The sequence below is a fragment of the Hoplias malabaricus genome, chromosome 2 (genome assembly GCF_029633855.1).
Source record: "Hoplias malabaricus isolate fHopMal1 chromosome 2, fHopMal1.hap1, whole genome shotgun sequence".
Lineage (NCBI taxonomy): Eukaryota > Metazoa > Chordata > Actinopteri > Characiformes > Erythrinidae > Hoplias > Hoplias malabaricus.
In genome coordinates, this window is record NC_089801.1 from 38,112,881 (window position 1) to 38,125,924 (window position 13,044).

The window sequence follows — 13,044 nt, forward strand, 5'->3', positions numbered from 1 at the left end:
CAACAGGAAGGTATGTCTTTAGTGTTTTTCATTTTCAAGCCAATATAAAAAAATGTAGCGTATCATTTGCGATAAGAAATGAAAACCAGTTTTCTCAAACAATCCATTTTGACAAGAAACCAGACGATTGCAGGAATGGAAAATTACTGGAGCTTCTTACTTCCTATCAGCCCATCTTAACATTCAAAGCTGATTGGCTGTTCAGTGGGGCGGTCCACCTGTAGTGGGTGGTCCTTTGCTCTCACAAATCTATAAAGACTTGCTCATTTCAGTTCCCCTCTTATTTGAACCAGGACACGGACAGCTGCTGCTTTCTGATCATCCTTCAGTTTGATGGCACACATTCAACCAGCTTCGGAAACCGTGGCAATTACAATGCCACAAGAACATGGAGAGTACCGTGCATGGTATGCGCTGTTTCTGAGGAGGCTGAATACGGTCCTTGACAGAACGCAGAGATTTGAAAGCATACTTACCTCAATCAGAAAAATCTGCACTCTTGGCAACGAAATACGTAATGAACTACTTAAAATCGCAGACGTGTTTCAGGATTTATGGCGCTCGTTTTAAAATGAATGATGCTGGCCTTTGACTGGATCTGGGCAAGATTTCAAAGTACCGTGTTCAATTCCTGATGTGCTATCAGAACAGCGCATACAAATTTGTCAACATCCAGACCCGGTCACAGTGCATTGGTGACACGTACCTACCTAGGTAATCGACACCGTGACACGCCCCGTCCACGGTAATTGACGCCATAACACCTTCCGTCTGTGGTCATTGACGCTGTGACACGTTCCGTCCACCGTCATTGACGCTGTGACACGTTCCGTCCACCGTCATCGACGCCGTGACACGTTCGTCTATGGCCATTGACGCCGTGACACGTTCCGTCTATGGTCATTGACACCGTGACACGGTCCGTCTATGGTCATTGACGCTATGACACGGTCCGCCGTCATCGACCCTGTGACATGTTCCGTCCGCCGTCATCGACCCTGTGACATGTTCCATCTGTGGTCATTGATGCCGTGACACGTTCCAACCACGGTCATCGCCGGTGCGACACGTTCCGTCTATTGTCATCGACGCCATGACACGTTCCGTCACCCGTCATCGACGCCGTGACACGTTCTGTCTGTGGTCATTGACACCCTGACACGTTCCAACCACGGTCATCGACCCTGTGACACGTTCCCAGAGCATTGGTGATACTTTCCTACTACGGTCATTAAAACGGTGATACGTATCCACGGAATTTTTATAAAATTGAATGGCTATGCGTATGCCCACTGGAAAACAAGGCCATGGATAAATGGTAAAAAATAAATATATGTACATATATATATATATAAAAATCATGAAATGTGCTGAGAGTGTTTTTTCTGAAGTGCTTGTCTTCTAGAATAACATCATAACACATACCGTCCACCGTCATTGACGCTGTGACACGTTCCGTCTGTGGTCTTTGACGCCGTGACACGTTCCAACCACGGTCATTGACGGCGCGACATGTTCCGTCTATGGTCATCGACGCTGTGACACGTTCCCAGAGCATTGGTGATACGTTCCTACTACGGTCATTAAAACGGTGATACGTATCCACGGAATTTTTATAAAATTGAATGGCTTTGCGTATGCCCACTGGAAAACAAGGCCATGGATAAATGGTAAAAAATAAATATATGTACATATATATATATATAAAAATCATGAAATGTGCTGAGAGTGTTTTTTGGAAGTGTCTGTCTTCTAGAACAACATCACTGAGGGTGACTTGTACATGAAGGACGAGTAGTGGGAGTGAAGGCATATCTAGTTAGGTTTTAGAGAATACTTCTTAAAGCAACAAAATACACTCTGTTTGCAGAGATCACACACAGAGTATTTAGAACTTGTTCTACTGCTGTGTGCTCCTGCTGCACTCAGCTGGAGTCAAGTAGTCACTCCCTCACCTGAGGGTACGCTACCTGTTTTGGCACAGTCATAGAATCGGCCCTGTCCTGCATTTGAAAGACCTTGATGAATGTTTTTCTTAACGTGTCTCAACTAGAATCAACCTGTTCCTAGCGTTTCATCAGTCAGTTTTGCTTCAAAGGTCACCATAAATCACATACAGTGAGTGCTGAATGTGCTTTCTGAGTACTTTTCCCACATGTGCGATTACTATAGTTGGATTGTCAGCTGTAATTTAAGAGGAATGTATATGTAGGTTGAAGACAGTCTTCGACACACTCCAGCAAATGTTAAAGATATTTTTTTTTTATCTTGCAGATCTACTCGCTCTGTGAACGGATTTTCCGAGGCTAGTTTGGAAAAGAAAGCTGCTGGCCTTTGACTGGAGGTGGGTAAAGCTTCACACCACTGTGTTTCATTCCCAACGTGATATCAGCACAATTATGGTGTACGTATATCGGCCAGATATGATAAAAGCGCTCCGTCTGTGAGCCTCAGACCAACGTATAAACAAACTGATATGATACTATCAACTGGTCAACGAGTCTCCGATTAATGCCATGTCTGGAGTCCATCAAATTTTAACTGAAAAGATTGTGTCTACGCCCGAGAGACGGGAAGGCCACACAAATGAATGATATATTGCAGTATTTCCGCTTTAAAATCAGAGACAAATAAACATTAGGAACGTTTCAAACGAGTGTCGAGAGACTTTTATTTCTTAACGTTCTGACTTCCAGAACAATATCACTGAGGGGGAGTTATACACAACGGGGGGAAGTGTGTGTGTGTGTGAACACATGTATATGGTTAGGATTTAGAGAATAATCTGAAAAAATGTCTCAACTGGAACTGACCTGTTCTTAGCGTGTCATCAGATGGATGTGCTTTAGACGTCACTTTAAATCACCTGTGGTGGCTCTACAACGAGTAGTGGATGTGATTTGGAGGTATTTATCCCAGTGCTCATTCCACAAGTGAATTTACTTTTGTATCTGTACATGTGTGTGTGTGTGTGTTTCTCCTATAGTTACCGGAGGTTAGTCTTTCTCCAGCACGTTCCAGCATTCCCCAACAGTTTCTTACTTCAGCCAGTGGATTCTGTCACAAGATGGATTTCTTCACGAATTTGTCACTTACTGTAAATCACAAGCATTAATCTTTCATTAATGTTCTGCCTCTGACCCACTCATCACTCACCCATCTCAGATATACTCTAATGTTGCCTTTCCCAGTTTTTTTGAGAACTCCCAGAATGAGGTTACAATGGAAAAGGTCATAATAGTCCAATGTGACTTCAGCAGTCTTGCCCAAGGACTCTTGTTGACGTTATGTGATGTTCCTGTCCAAGTCACCTTATTACCTTATGCCTGTATAAGTGTGCAATAAGCTTTTATCCTAAGTGGAAAATCAATGGATGTATATTTATTTCTTCAGTTCTCCCCACGACTACTTTTGTATCATTAGCTTGTTACATAGTTAAAAAGAAGTACTGTCACCAAGCACATCTCCTCCTTACTCAAGAGTTTCCCAAAGAAATAAAATTCATCCCCATCAATCACACACTACTGTCACCAAGCACATGTCATATTTATCAGTTCCACTATATTTAAAGCCACTGGTGCATCATTAGACCCAATTTACTGGAGCAAATTCCCCAGTAAAATGTTGATGTGCCCCACTAAAATCACGCTGGTAAAATCTAAATTTTATTCTGGATTGATGAGCAGAACTATAGGACATTCTACACAAATTCACTACAGGCACTACATTTCCCATAATGCTCCAGTGTCTCTCAGACATTCAGTCTGAGCCAGTTTACTTTGCTTTTCTGTACGGAGTACGGACATTCATAAATATTTGAAAGTATGTCAACAGTGTAATAAAACGAGGGAATGATGTCTCATAACAATAAATCTTGGTTAGGACAACTTAACTTATGATATTCCTATACCCGATGACATATGCGTAATACACTGCTAAATCAGCCTGACATTCACTGCCCACAGAAAATAACAATAAGAGCAGGTAACACCATCCAACACAAGTTCTCAGGATAATGTTCATTTTAAAGACTGTTCAGTTACAGAGATATTGATATTTTAGAAACATGTCATATTTTATTAGGGACTGCAGACTGTATCAGAATGTACACAATTCTATGTGTGTGTCCCAGTACCACAAGTAGTGTAGAAACACCCCTGGCGCGTCATCATACCACTCACACTAGAATACATGAATGAACACGTGGAAATGGGATATGATACCAGTGCAATGATGGTGAGTCTCGAATTCATAACACATTTGAGATTTTGAGTTTATCTGCACCCACAGGACGAAAAAGGCAGCATAACATCTCGTATTGAATCACTTCTTTTAATGTTGAGAGTGTTTTTTCTTAATATCTGACTTACACAGCAGTTTAACTGAGGGTGAGTTATACACGAAGGGGCGAGTGTTGGGGTGAAAATATCACTGAAAAGGTTTTAGAGAGTTATTCCTTAAGCCTCACAATACAATCTGTTTACAGTGATCACATTTACGTCTGAGACATTTCCACATCCGTTCAAGCTGCGTCATCTCATTTTGCTTTTTATCCTGCCTCCCAGAGCTGACCTGCAAACAGTGACGTTCTCCGTGTGCTCCTCCTTCCCTCGTCTGGAGTCAAGAATTCGCTCCCTCAAAACTCACCTGAGGGTACGGTGTGTGTTTTGGCTCCATAATAGAACAGGCCCTGCCCTTCATTTGAAAGATTTTGGTGAATGCAACAGGTTCTTCTCTGCTTTCAACAGGAGCACAGAGTCCTGTCTTCTTCCATACAGTTGTGTAAGCAGAAACCTGATTACTTCACCTTCAACTCATCGGTTACTGTAAAGCACAAGCACTAGGTCCAGATCAATTCACTGAACAAAAATTAAACGATACAGGAGACAAATTTTGGTCGGTGGATTGATCGATTGTGTACAGGTGTGTGTCTGTGTGTGTGAAATGATTACTTAAAAGTACTAATGAAAAGAAGTGTAATGACTTGTAAACAACAGATGAAAGTGCAGAAGGAGGGAACATCACCCAAAATCCAAATCCATATGTTTTTCATTAGGCTTGGGGCACACCTGGTCCCAGAACTGGGTACTTCAACAGGAAGGTATGTCTTTAGTGTTTTTCATTTTCAAGCCAATATAAAAAAATGTAGCGTATCATTTGCGATAAGAAATGAAAACCAGTTTTCTCAAACAATCCATTTTGACAAGAAACCAGACGATTGCAGGAATGGAAAATTACTGGAGCTTCTTACTTCCTATCAGCCCATCTTAACATTCAAAGCTGATTGGCTGTTCAGTGGGGCGGTCCACCTGTAGTGGGTGGTCCTTTGCTCTCACAAATCTATAAAGACTTGCTCATTTCAGTTCCCCTCTTATTTGAACCAGGACACGGACAGCTGCTGCTTTCTGATCATCCTTCAGTTTGATGGCACACATTCAACCAGCTTCGGAAACCGTGGCAATTACAATGCCACAAGAACATGGAGAGTACCGTGCATGGTATGCGCTGTTTCTGAGGAGGCTGAATACGGTCCTTGACAGAACTCAGAGATTTGAAAGCATACTTACCTCAATCAGAAAAATCTGCACTCTTGGCAACGAAATACGTAATGAACTACTTAAAATCGCAGACGTGTTTCAGGATTTATGGCGCTCGTTTTAAAATGAATGATGCTGGCCTTTGACTGGATCTGGGCAAGATTTCAAAGTACCGTGTTCAATTCCTGATGTGCTATCAGAACAGCGCATACAAATTTGTCAACATCCAGACCCGGTCACAGTGCATTGGTGACACGTACCTACCTAGGTAATCGACACCGTGACACGCCCCGTCCACGGTAATTGACGCCATAACACCTTCCGTCTGTGGTCATTGACGCTGTGACACGTTCCGTCCACCGTCATTGACGCTGTGACACGTTCCGTCCACCGTCATCGACGCCGTGACACGTTCGTCTATGGCCATTGACGCCGTGACACGTTCCGTCTATGGTCATTGACACCGTGACACGGTCCGTCTATGGTCATTGACGCTGTGACACGGTCCGCCGTCATCGACCCTGTGACATGTTCCGTCCGCCGTCATCGACCCTGTGACATGTTCCATCTGTGGTCATTGATGCCGTGACACGTTCCAACCACGGTCATCGCCGGTGCGACACGTTCCGTCTATTGTCATCGACGCCATGACACGTTCCGTCACCCGTCATCGACGCCGTGACACGTTCTGTCTGTGGTCATTGACACCCTGACACGTTCCAACCACGGTCATCGACCCTGTGACACGTTCCCAGAGCATTGGTGATACTTTCCTACTACGGTCATTAAAACGGTGATACGTATCCACGGAATTTTTATAAAATTGAATGGCTATGCGTATGCCCACTGGAAAACAAGGCCATGGATAAATGGTAAAAAATAAATATATGTACATATATATATATATAAAAATCATGAAATGTGCTGAGAGTGTTTTTTCTGAAGTGCTTGTCTTCTAGAATAACATCATAACACATACCGTCCACCGTCATTGACGCTGTGACACGTTCCGTCTGTGGTCTTTGACGCCGTGACACGTTCCAACCACGGTCATTGACGGCGCGACATGTTCCGTCTATGGTCATCGACGCTGTGACACGTTCCCAGAGAGCATTGGTATTGGAGTATTGGTGACACGGTCATACCACGGTCATCGACATCGTGACACGTTCCCAGAGCATTGGTGATACGTTCCTACTACGGTCATTAAAACGGTGATACGTATCCACGGAATTTTTATAAAATTGAATGGCTTTGTGTATGCCCACTGGAAAACAAGGCCATGGATAAATGATAAAAAATAAATATATGTACATATATATATATATATAAAAATCATGAAATGTGCTGAGAGTGTTTTTTGGAAGTGTCTGTCTTCTAGAACAACATCACTGAGGGTGACTTGTACATGAAGGACGAGTAGTGGGAGTGAAGGCATATCTAGTTAGGTTTTAGAGAATACTTCTTAAAGCAACAAAATACACTCTGTTTGCAGAGATCACACACAGAGTATTTAGAACTTGTTCTACTGCTGTGTGCTCCTGCTGCACTCAGCTGGAGTCAAGTAGTCACTCCCTCACCTGAGGGTACGCTACCTGTTTTGGCACAGTCATAGAATCGGCCCTGTCCTGCATTTGAAAGACCTTGATGAATGTTTTTCTTAACGTGTCTCAACTAGAATCAACCTGTTCCTAGCGTTTCATCAGTCAGTTTTGCTTCAAAGGTCACCATAAATCACATACAGTGAGTGCTGAATGTGCTTTCTGAGTACTTTTCCCACATGTGCGATTACTATAGTTGGATTGTCAGCTGTAATTTAAGAGGAATGTATATGTAGGTTGAAGACAGTCTTCGACACACTCCAGCAAATGTTAAAGATATTTTTTTTTTATCTTGCAGATCTACTCGCTCTGTGAACGGATTTTCCGAGGCTAGTTTGGAAAAGAAAGCTGCTGGCCTTTGACTGGAGGTGGGTAAAGCTTCACACCACTGTGTTTCATTCCCAACGTGATATCAGCACAATTATGGTGTACGTATATCGGCCAGATATGATAAAAGCGCTCCGTCTGTGAGCCTCAGACCAACGTATAAACAAACTGATATGATACTATCAACTGGTCAACGAGTCTCCGATTAATGCCATGTCTGGAGTCCATCAAATTTTAACTGAAAAGATTGTGTCTACGCCCGAGAGACGGGAAGGCCACACAAATGAATGATATATTGCAGTATTTCCGCTTTAAAATCAGAGACAAATAAACATTAGGAACGTTTCAAACGAGTGTCGAGAGACTTTTATTTCTTAACGTTCTGACTTCCAGAACAATATCACTGAGGGGGAGTTATACACAACGGGGGGAAGTGTGTGTGTGTGTGAACACATGTATATGGTTAGGATTTAGAGAATAATCTGAAAAAATGTCTCAACTGGAACTGACCTGTTCTTAGCGTGTCATCAGATGGATGTGCTTTAGACGTCACTTTAAATCACCTGTGGTGGCTCTACAACGAGTAGTGGATGTGATTTGGAGGTATTTATCCCAGTGCTCATTCCACAAGTGAATTTACTTTTGTATCTGTACATGTGTGTGTGTGTGTGTTTCTCCTATAGTTACCGGAGGTTAGTCTTTCTCCAGCACGTTCCAGCATTCCCCAACAGTTTCTTACTTCAGCCAGTGGATTCTGTCACAAGATGGATTTCTTCACGAATTTGTCACTTACTGTAAATCACAAGCATTAATCTTTCATTAATGTTCTGCCTCTGACCCACTCATCACTCACCCATCTCAGATATACTCTAATGTTGCCTTTCCCAGTTTTTTTGAGAACTCCCAGAATGAGGTTACAATGGAAAAGGTCATAATAGTCCAATGTGACTTCAGCAGTCTTGCCCAAGGACTCTTGTTGACGTTATGTGATGTTCCTGTCCAAGTCACCTTATTACCTTATGCCTGTATAAGTGTGCAATAAGCTTTTATCCTAAGTGGAAAATCAATGGATGTATATTTATTTCTTCAGTTCTCCCCACGACTACTTTTGTATCATTAGCTTGTTACATAGTTAAAAAGAAGTACTGTCACCAAGCACATCTCCTCCTTACTCAAGAGTTTCCCAAAGAAATAAAATTCATCCCCATCAATCACACACTACTGTCACCAAGCACATGTCATATTTATCAGTTCCACTATATTTAAAGCCACTGGTGCATCATTAGACCCAATTTACTGGAGCAAATTCCCCAGTAAAATGTTGATGTGCCCCACTAAAATCACGCTGGTAAAATCTAAATTTTATTCTGGATTGATGAGCAGAACTATAGGACATTCTACACAAATTCACTACAGGCACTACATTTCCCATAATGCTCCAGTGTCTCTCAGACATTCAGTCTGAGCCAGTTTACTTTGCTTTTCTGTACGGAGTACGGACATTCATAAATATTTGAAAGTATGTCAACAGTGTAATAAAACGAGGGAATGATGTCTCATAACAATAAATCTTGGTTAGGACAACTTAACTTATGATATTCCTATACCCGATGACATATGCGTAATACACCGCTAAATCAGCCTGACATTCACTGCCCACAGAAAATAACAATAAGAGCAGGTAACACCATCCATCACAAGTTCTCAGGATAATGTTCATTTTAAAGACTGTTCAGTTACAGAGATATTGATATTTTAGAAACATGTCATATTTTATTAGGGACTGCAGACTGTATCAGAATGTACACAATTCTATGTGTGTGTCCCAGTACCACAAGTAGTGTAGAAACACCCCTGGCGCGTCATCATACCACTCACACTAGAATACATGAATGAACACGTGGAAATGGGATATGATACCAGTGCAATGATGGTGAGTCTCGAATTCATAACACATTTGAGATTTTGAGTTTATCTGCACCCACAGGACGAAAAAGGCAGCATAACATCTCGTATTGAATCACTTCTTTTAATGTTGAGAGTGTTTTTTCTTAATATCTGACTTACACAGCAGTTTAACTGAGGGTGAGTTATACACGAAGGGGCGAGTGTTGGGGTGAAAATATCACTGAAAAGGTTTTAGAGAGTTATTCCTTAAGCCTCACAATACAATCTGTTTACAGTGATCACATTTACGTCTGAGACATTTCCACATCCGTTCAAGCTGCGTCATCTCATTTTGCTTTTTATCCTGCCTCCCAGAGCTGACCTGCAAACAGTGACGTTCTCCGTGTGCTCCTCCTTCCCTCGTCTGGAGTCAAGAATTCGCTCCCTCAAAACTCACCTGAGGGTACGGTGTGTGTTTTGGCTCCATAATAGAACAGGCCCTGCCCTTCATTTGAAAGATTTTGGTGAATGCAACAGGTTCTTCTCTGCTTTCAACAGGAGCACAGAGTCCTGTCTTCTTCCATACAGTTGTGTAAGCAGAAACCTGATTACTTCACCTTCAACTCATCGGTTACTGTAAAGCACAAGCACTAGGTCCAGATCAATTCACTGAACAAAAATTAAACGATCCAGGAGACAAATTTTGGTCGGTGGATTGATTGATTGTGTACAGGTGTGTGTCTGTGTGTGTTTGTGTATATGTGTGTGAAATTATTACTTAAAAGTGGTGACTATTGAACTAAACAACAATCTGCACTAAAGCCTGTAAATTAATATAAAAGTATGAACAGAACTTTCTGAGTAAACTCCAGTATTTAATTCAAACGTCACAATGTATTTGCTGAGATGAAGGAGAACCGTGCCTGTTTTTTTCTGTTCAGCTGGCAAGATAACATCTACATTTTTCAAAATGGGAAATTCATGTTATATTTTACTTGATCTACAATTATTTGTATTTGTTCTAATTTTATTATCGTTTTCACTGTTACACAGAGCTGTACATTAAAGGTTTAAAAGATTATTAATTCACCACTGTTCCATAAAGAGCCTATTAACGTCCTTCAAATACCCAAGCTTCTCAGTCCACATTGGAACTAGCACAAGTACAGACACAGTGAAGCTGAAATGAGCAAAGGTTATCGTTTTGGGATCGGGTTTCACGGTGGTTTAAATGTAATCACTAATGAAAAGAAGTGTAATGACTTGTAAACAACAGATGAAAGTGCAGAAGGAGGGAACATCACCCAAAATCCAAATCCATATGTTTTTCATTAGGCTTGGGACACACCTGGTCCCAGAACTGGAAAAGAGCTTACAAAAAACAAATGAATGAATGAGGAAATAAACATGATTTAAGCGTTGTCTGATTTGTATTTAACAGTACTTAAACAGGAAGGTACAGTACTGTGCAAAAGTTTTAGGCACCAGAGATTATGAGAGTTTAAAAGGTATTTATCTGAACAGTAACAAACAAACAACAAATAACACCCAACAATAGGAAAAAAACAAATAACATTATTCCAGTAAGAGGGATATTCTGTGTGTGAGTGTGTTGGTTTAACTTTTTCCAAATCTCTCCTTGTGGAGTCCGCATAATTTGAGGTTATCATCCAATACCTAGTTTTACCGATTAATAAATAATAATTTTAAATAATGTCTGCTGTTGATTTAACAAATTAATGCAATCAAGGAGAACCTGAACAAAATAGAAAATTTTGTTTTTTCATAGAAAAAAAATAAATAAAAAAAAATATATATATATTTTTTTTGCATTTACTGTGTTTATATGTAACCTTATACAAAAACCATGCTTACGGAGAAGACATTTGTTTAAATATATATAATTATCTTAGGTGCCTAAGACTTCTGCCCACTACTATATGTCTTTAGTGTTTCTCATTTTCAAGTCAATATAAAAAATGTAGTGTATCATTTGCAGGAAGAAATGGCCAGCCAGTGATTTCTGTAACAAGTTGGATTTCTTCACCAACTTGCCAGTTACTGTAAATCACATGCATTAATCTTCTATTAACATTCTGACCCACTCACTAATCCCCCGTGTGAGATGTTTTTTAATGGTGCCCTATTAAGGCCTTTCCCAGTTTTTTAGAAGCCACAGAATGAGGTTCTTAGGGACATTAAATCATCATAATAGGCCAGTGTACCTTTAGGAGTCTTGCCCAAGGACTGTTATTGAGGTTCCATGCATTCAAAACACTGTTGACCCCAAGTTTCATGCAGCTTTTTAACCAGAGCAACCTAGTAAATTACAGCCATCTAGTGGAGGACAATATTATATTAAAAATTCTCTACATTTTCTACTTCATTTCAAATACTTGAATTTTTTAAATATTTCTTTAATGATATAATTTTCTCAAGAGAGTTTCCATAGGGTGACCATATTTGAGTTTTCAAAAATGAGGACACATGGGGCATGTTGGCAGCACAAATTCTTCAATAACCATGTAACTATGCTGCTGAATTTAATACCTAAACAGATACTCTTTAATAAGATAAATAACAAAGGCCTTTTTGGACAGATTCTTTCCATTCGAACTTTGCCCCTAAGCAAAAATAATAATATAATATTTTTGTAATTTCTTGACCGTGTATTATCAGTGAAACCTGTTATATTCTGTTCACACCAAACTTCAAAACTGAAGCCCTGTCTTAAAGCGACTTAATTACTTTTTAACTGTGTTGTTTAAACGTTACTAAAACCAAGTACCACATTTTATCAAACAGAAGTAATACAGACTTGATAAATGATCAGATCATCACTGGGATCCAGACATTTATGTAAAATATGTATATTTCATATTTTATAAGGTCTGGCTGATAAAAACGTGCAGTATGTGAGATCTATAATTTAGTCTCTCCCCTTTTCCCCTTTAATGATCCGGAGATTTGGCCTGTTTTCTTCTAAAGTTAAAGTTAAACAGAAAAACTGCATTTGTAACTTGATTAACTCGTCAGTAACGGTCAGGTGTGTCCGTGTATTTGTGTCGTTATGGGGACAGAAGTGACGACTTTCAGTTTTTTTTAAATATAGAGCAGAAAGTGAAAGGCTCGTTTCTGTGACACAGAAACGCTTCCAAATACGAAGAAGAGACTATGATAAATTACCCTAACAATTTTCAACACATTTCTATTCGAGGCTCCAGTAAAACACTGATGTGGAGTGGAGCTCTGCTGAAAGTGATGTAAACAGAAAAAGGTGCGCGCGGCGAAGTGTGTCCCATTTCTGCTCTGTGCTCCGCCCCTTGAACATTGGATCCCGGCGCGCCCCTGCTCACCTACCACAACGTCATCATACGTCATCAAAGTGTACACTTCAAGAAAGTAATTAGGGCTTTTTGTAAGAATTGGGACAGGGGAAGACGGTGGACGGCAAATTCCCGGACAGTTTTCGAATCCCGTCCCGACGCATATTTTAATGTCCGGCGAAAGGAGGAAGTCTGGTCATCCTAGTTTCCAAGTTGTCATATTTATCACATTACTGTCACCGATCACATGTCATACACTGATAAACATTCAGTTCCACTGTATTTAAATAGTCTTTTGCTGACCCAGGAATCTGTAGAGTGTAAGAGCACAGCAGTGGAAACACTGCATAAGAACCCGAGGAAGAA

General features: G+C 40.7%; 2 long non-coding RNA genes across 2 annotated transcripts; both read left to right on the plus strand.

The window, feature by feature from the left end:
- The first annotated feature begins 290 nt into the window (after window positions 1-290).
- Window positions 291-3,135, plus strand: LOC136687800 (uncharacterized). Its single transcript, XR_010800536.1, has 3 exons — window positions 291-407; window positions 2,275-2,344; window positions 2,987-3,135. It is a non-coding gene; the product is annotated as an uncharacterized lncRNA (long non-coding RNA).
- A 2,246-nt stretch (window positions 3,136-5,381) lies between these two features.
- On the plus strand, window positions 5,382-8,297 carry LOC136687719 (uncharacterized). The gene is made up of 3 exons (XR_010800512.1): window positions 5,382-5,498; window positions 7,437-7,506; window positions 8,149-8,297. It is a non-coding gene; the product is annotated as an uncharacterized lncRNA (long non-coding RNA).
- Window positions 8,298-13,044: the final 4,747 nt, after the last annotated feature.